At 42.1% G+C, this 6000-nt stretch overlaps 1 protein-coding gene across 2 annotated transcripts in view; it reads left to right on the top strand.

Annotated features, from left to right (window-relative positions):
- Positions 1–6000, top strand: part of pdzd2 (PDZ domain containing 2) — a 420957-nt gene that overhangs the window by 65303 nt on the left and 349654 nt on the right. Inside the window, exon 1 of one of the 2 annotated variants that reach the window (XM_043687436.1) lies at positions 3671–4034. The exons of the other annotated variant lie outside the window; for it this stretch is intronic. The gene's annotated coding sequence lies outside the window, so the exon portion shown is untranslated. Of the gene's footprint in view, positions 1–3670; positions 4035–6000 lie in introns of those variants that run through there. 2 annotated transcript variants of the gene reach the window in all.

The raw sequence follows: 6000 nt of genomic DNA, 5'->3' as shown, positions 1-6000 counted from the left end.
CAACCGCCACCAGGACAGAACCCCACTGGTCCTCACCAGGACAGAACCCCACTGGTCCTCACCAGGACAGAACCCCACTGGTCCTCACCAGGACAGAACCCCACTGGTCCTCACCAGGACAGAACCCCACTGGTCCTCACCAGGACAGAACCCCACTGGTCCTCACCAGGACAGAACCCCACTGGTCCTCACCAGGACAGAACCCCACTGGTCCTCACCAGGACAGAACCCCACTGGTCCTCACCAGGACAGAACCCCACTGGTCCTCACCAGGACAGAACCCCACTGGTCCTCACCAGGACAGAACCCCACTGGTCCTCACCAGGACAGAACCCCACTGGTCCTCACCAGGACAGAACCCCACTGGTCCTCACCAGGACAGAACCCCACTGGTCCTCACCAGGACAGAACCCCACTGGTCCTCACCAGGACAGAACCCCACTGGTCCTCACCAGGACAGAACCCCACTGGTCCTCACCAGGACAGAACTATCACATTTCCGACGCCCCTCTCCCAAGTCCCTCCTCCCTACCTTTTATCTTAGTCTGCTGGACAAACTTTCCTCATTCCTGAAGAAGGGCTTATGCCCGAAACGTCGATTCTCCTGTTCCCTGGATGCTGCCTGACCTGCTGCGCTTTTCCAGCAACACATTTTCAGCTCTTATTTCAATATACTGTACTCCATCAGCTGCTCACAACGTGGCCTCCCTTACATTGGTGTGGGTGAATATTTTGTGAAACATCTCTGTTCTGCCTATCTAAATGACCCTAATCTTCCAGTTGCTTATCAGTTCTGTAAACCAATTTGTTCTCATGCTAACATTTCTGTTCTGGGCTTGCTGCACTGTTCGACTGAAGCACAGTACAAGCTCAAGGAATAACAACTCAATTTCTGGATGTAGGTTTGCTCGCTGCACTGGAAGGTTCATTTTCAGATGTTTTGTCACCATACTAGGTAACATCTGCAGTGAGTCTCCAGATGAAGCTCTGCTGATGATTCCTGCTTTCTGTTTATATGTTTGGGTTTCTTTGGGTTGGTGATGTTGTTTCCTTTGGTGATGTCATTTCCTGTTCTTTTTCTCAGGAGGTGGTAAATCGGGTCCAAGTCAATGTGTTTGTTGATAGAGTTCTGGTTAGAATGCCATGCTTTCATCATGGTATGGTGACAAAATGTCTGAAACGAACCTTCCAGCTCAGTGAGCAAACCTACATCCAGAACCTCAACTTGAGTTACAAATCTTCTCAAAACTCGCTAACCTCAATTTCTGTTTGGGAACTTTACAGTCTCGCAGACTCAATACTGAATTTCATAACTCCAGAGCCTGACCTCATTACGTCTGTTTCCCCATCCCCGGCTAATCCTTTTTGTATCTTGTTGACTTTGTTTTCAGTGAGAGGACCCATTTTCACCCTTTCAAACTTTAATTTACACCCATTTTACACATTATTTCTTTTCCTCACCCCAGTTAGGAACCTCTTTGTCTTTTACACCGGGCTTCCTATCAAAAGTGTTAAAAAAGCACCACTTTCAAATCCTTTTCAGTTCTGAAGAGTTATACCAGACTCAAACCATTAACTCTGTTCTCTCTTCACATGCATTGTCAAACCTGGGGCAGGTGATGGCCTAGTGGTATACAGGGCCCTGGGTTTGAATCCCACCATGGCAAATGGTGGAATTTAAGTTCAATTAAAGTTTGGAATTAAAAGTCTAATAATGACCACCTGGTTCACTGAAGTCTCTTAGGAAAAGCCTTCATGTAACTCCAGACCCACAGCATTGATGATGAGCTGGCCCATGACTGATGGTTTCTCTTTAAGCTATATCTTTTTTTTCCTTATTCCTAAAACTATTCAAAATGGTGCCAGATCGTGATGACAGTGGAAATGCTTTTCACAGTATTTTACTCTTCCCCTCTCCCCGTAAAATAGTCATGCCAATAAAAAAAATCATACAGCAATGTAGTTGACTCTTAACTGCCCCTCTGTGATAGGCAATAAATGCTGGCCTAGCCTGTGACACCGTCATCATCTGAATGATTTTTTTAAAAATGGGTTGAGTTGCTCCAGCATTTTCTGTGTTTATTTAATGTGAAGAGGACTGAGAAGATTCAGTATCTGTAATATTTACATTCAAAATATAATCACTGGAACATCTCTAATCAATTTGGATGAACTTGTGTGGGACAGCTCACAGCACAGGAGCAGATAAGGTGCATGGTTTTTAAGTGTAACCTTGCTGCCATTTTAATAGTGAGTCCAGAACTAGAGGGTATAGGTTTAAGGTGAGAGGGGAGCGATTTAAAAAGGACCTAAGGGGAAACTTTTTCATGCAAAGGGTGGTGCATGTATGGAATGAGCTGCCAGAGGAAGTGGTGGAGGCTGGTACAATTACAACATTTAACAGGGATCCGGATGGGTATATGAATAGAAAGGATTTAGAGGGATATGGGCCAAGTGCTAGCAAATGGGACTATATTAGTTTAGGATAAATGGTTGGCATGGACGAATTAGATGAAGGGTCTGTTTCCATGCTGTAAATCTCTATGAATCTATGACTATAACCTGTTCAAAGATGTTACTGCACACTCTGGAGCAGGTGGGACTTGAATGCAGAGACTTCACCCAGGTAGGTCCACTGTGCCACAAGAGCCTTCTGGAACTCTTTTGTGTATTTCATTCATATTTGACTCATTGGGCTACAAAATATGATGCTGCAATAATCTCCAACTTCTTATAGAAAGAGGAAGTTCGTTTTTGAAGTTCTTCAGAACAACCTGGCCATATTGAATGTACCTATTCTGTGGTGAAGCCTTGTGAGAAAGCCGAGCTTTGGTCTGAGGTTTGGCCTCTTTATTTGAAAAAGAATAACATTTACATTAGAAGCAGTTCAGAAAAGGATAATTTGACTCATTCAAGGGATTGAAGTGCTTATTTTAGGAAGAAAAATTGAACAGGTTGGATTTCCATTGGACTTACAAGAATGAGATGATCTGTTTGAATTTTTTTAAGATACCAAGGAAACTTGACCAGGTAGAAACTGAGAGAACGCTTCCTCTTGTATAGAAAAACTAGATCTAAGGGACTGTTTAAGAATAAATGGTCTCCATTTTTAGATGGAAATGAGAAGAGTTTTTTTAAGTCAAGAGGATGTTAAGTCTATGGCTGACTGTAGAATTTTCTCCTCAAAAAATAGCAGGAACTAGATCATTAGATTTTTTCAGGGAAGACTTAGAATTTTGATGGATAAGTGAGTCAAGGATCATGGAGGACAGACAAGAAAATAGAAAGATTTTTAAAAAGTTTTTAAATTTGGACCATTGAACTGAAAAACCTGTTTTTGTTTCAGCATTTTTTAAAGGCACAAAGAAGACGCCTTTTGTAAGCATTGCTAGTGACCTTGCTTTCCAAAGCAAAATACTCTTTTCCTGTTTTATTTATGTTCCCATTAACTCCAGGCAGGAAGCATTAAATGGGTGTGTTACAAACCATTTCACTGCCTAGATTAGGCTTCTTATGTGTGGCCCATGAAGTAGCTTTTCCTTAATCTAGAGAGGCTGGAGGCTGATTGAAGTAAGGGGGAAGCAAGAGAAAGGGGAGGGCCATCAGTGGAAATAGAACAGAAGAAAAGCGTCTCCAGTATCGGGTCAGGGATAAGGTCCTCCTCTCAGGAACACGTCACGCGCAAGAAAACAGCCAAGTGCAAATAAGATTGCAGCACCCAGCAGCCAAGCACATGCAGGCAGATGCCAGAGAAAATAGAAAACAGTGTTGTCGAGGAGCTCAGTGGGACAGCACGCTCCAGTCAGTAAGCAGCTGGGCTGCACACTTCAGACAACAGTTACCCTTCCCCCTCAGACTCTGCAGTAAAAGCCAGTAGGTGATTATACCAATTAACAGCCACATGAGAATGATAACCTTCTCAGACAAGATCAGCTCAGGGCACCAGCTGCCTTGGACAGAGATTCCAACGAAGCAGTGAATGCTGAAGTGAATTGACAGAAAGAAAAACTATGGGATTCCCGACAAAAAAGCAGGTACAAGGACAACTTTGCAAAGCATAGAGATTTTCTTTTGGACAGTGGGTGTGTTTGCATTAAGTGCGAGTGAATGCTTTGACGTTTGTGCCATGCCCTAGGCATATGGTAAAGAATTCTAATTAATTCAGGTACACAACAGTCTGTTTCAGCATGGAATGTAACTGTTACCTAAATTAAAGCGTCACTTTCCAAAGTTTCTACGACCTGTCTAACCACAGTGGGAAATAAAATCAAAGTTTAAATGATGTAATAGATATTTTTCATATTTAAGCTGTGTTGCTTGCCATGAATTGATTTCTGTCTGGTTAGTTATTATTAGCTGGGAATATTTTATGCATACTTCTCACTGCTATCGATACTTTTGATGTGGCTCACTACCAACTACATCAGAATAAATATGCTACAGTTACATCAGAATTTTTACAAATGGCTTATTACAAATGTGATGTTTTTACAATGTCCATGGCTGATTTTAACTCTGCCTATTTGTCAGAAACTGGGAAGAATCATAGAATCCTAACAGGGCAGATAGAGGCCATTCAGCCCATTGAGTGTGCACCCACCTTCCAAAGGGCATCCCACCCATACCCACCCCATCTTGTAACCTCACATTTACCATGACTAACCCACTCAGTCTGCACATCTCTGGGCACTATGGGGCAATTTAGCATGGCCAATCCACCTAACCTGCATAGCTTTGGACTGTGGGAGAAAACTGGAGCACCTGGAGGAAACCCACACAGACAGTTACCCAAAGCTGGAATTGAGTTCTTGTCCCTGGCACTGTGAGGCAGCAAAGCTAACCACTGAGGCACTGTGCTGCCCTGGTCCTCCCAGTATAGTCCTTTCTGTATAGCCCATTGGGAATTAAAAATCTCTAGGCCTTTATGTGCGAATGATCCCTTTAAAATATCGTGGGGAGGAAAGACCTTGGCATGCGCTGGACTGGCAAAACCAGTGTGGACAAGTGATGGGAACAACTGGGTATACCTTTAAACCTGCAGATCCTGTAACCCTGGGATTAGGAATTGTGTGTGACTGGGAGTAATAGTGTGTTGAGAAAATTAAATTTTATTGGGCTGTATAAGGATGAAATGGGAAATGAATAAATACATGGAATTCCATAGTTAGAATGTTATCTGAAGCTAATTTTACTGATTTCTTCTACTGATGTTTCTTATAAAAATGAGTTCCCAAAAGTATAGTTAACCTTTGAACATTTCATAGCAGGATTGATTTCAGACAATGTGTGTTTTTAAAATTCTTGACAGAGAAATTTGGAAGAGTTTAACACCAGAATATGAATATGTTATATATTGTGGTCGATTTTAACAGAGACTCAAAATGTACTAACTGTGTGTATTCAGGCGGAAGAGAGCAAGGTAAATATGCATTCTTTTCCAAGAATAATCATAGTAGGTTGCAAAGTATTTTTGTGTGATTAGAAGACGACTGAATGTTCAAATTTATACAAGAAACTTGTGAAACTGAATCGTAATAAACTTGCTTGCTTCAGTTGGGTGAGTTTTGGCAGTTCTTAGACAAATTGTTGGTCAATCAGAGTGTCACTGATAGTAACCATGGGAGTAACTATACAGAGTGTTCTGCTTCCCTAATTGGGTCGGTAAGTAGTTCAGGTGCTGGGTAGTACCACTAGGCAAGGGACAATATAAATACCACAAGAAATTGTTTGTTATGCAGTTTAATACCATTTGGGAAATAATTACTGCTCTGGTGAACAACTATGTTATAATCTTGAGAAACAAGGGGAAAAATTAGCCAGTTTTCTTTTTTCCTCATCACTGTCCAGTGATCCTCTGGAGAGCACAAGTGGGAATACCAGGTGAAGGTAAAATGAGGGTTAGGAGTTATGCCTGCTGTTGTTGAATAGTCTGCTAACACTAAGTTTACCATCACGTTTGAAGAAAAGTTACTCCATTGAGGAAAGTGAGGATGAATTATG

Source organism: Chiloscyllium plagiosum, chromosome 1, assembly GCF_004010195.1.
Source record: "Chiloscyllium plagiosum isolate BGI_BamShark_2017 chromosome 1, ASM401019v2, whole genome shotgun sequence".
Taxonomy (NCBI): domain Eukaryota; kingdom Metazoa; phylum Chordata; class Chondrichthyes; order Orectolobiformes; family Hemiscylliidae; genus Chiloscyllium; species Chiloscyllium plagiosum.
The sequence above is the reverse complement of the archived record's forward strand: the minus strand, read 5'-3'. Positions and strand labels throughout refer to the sequence as shown.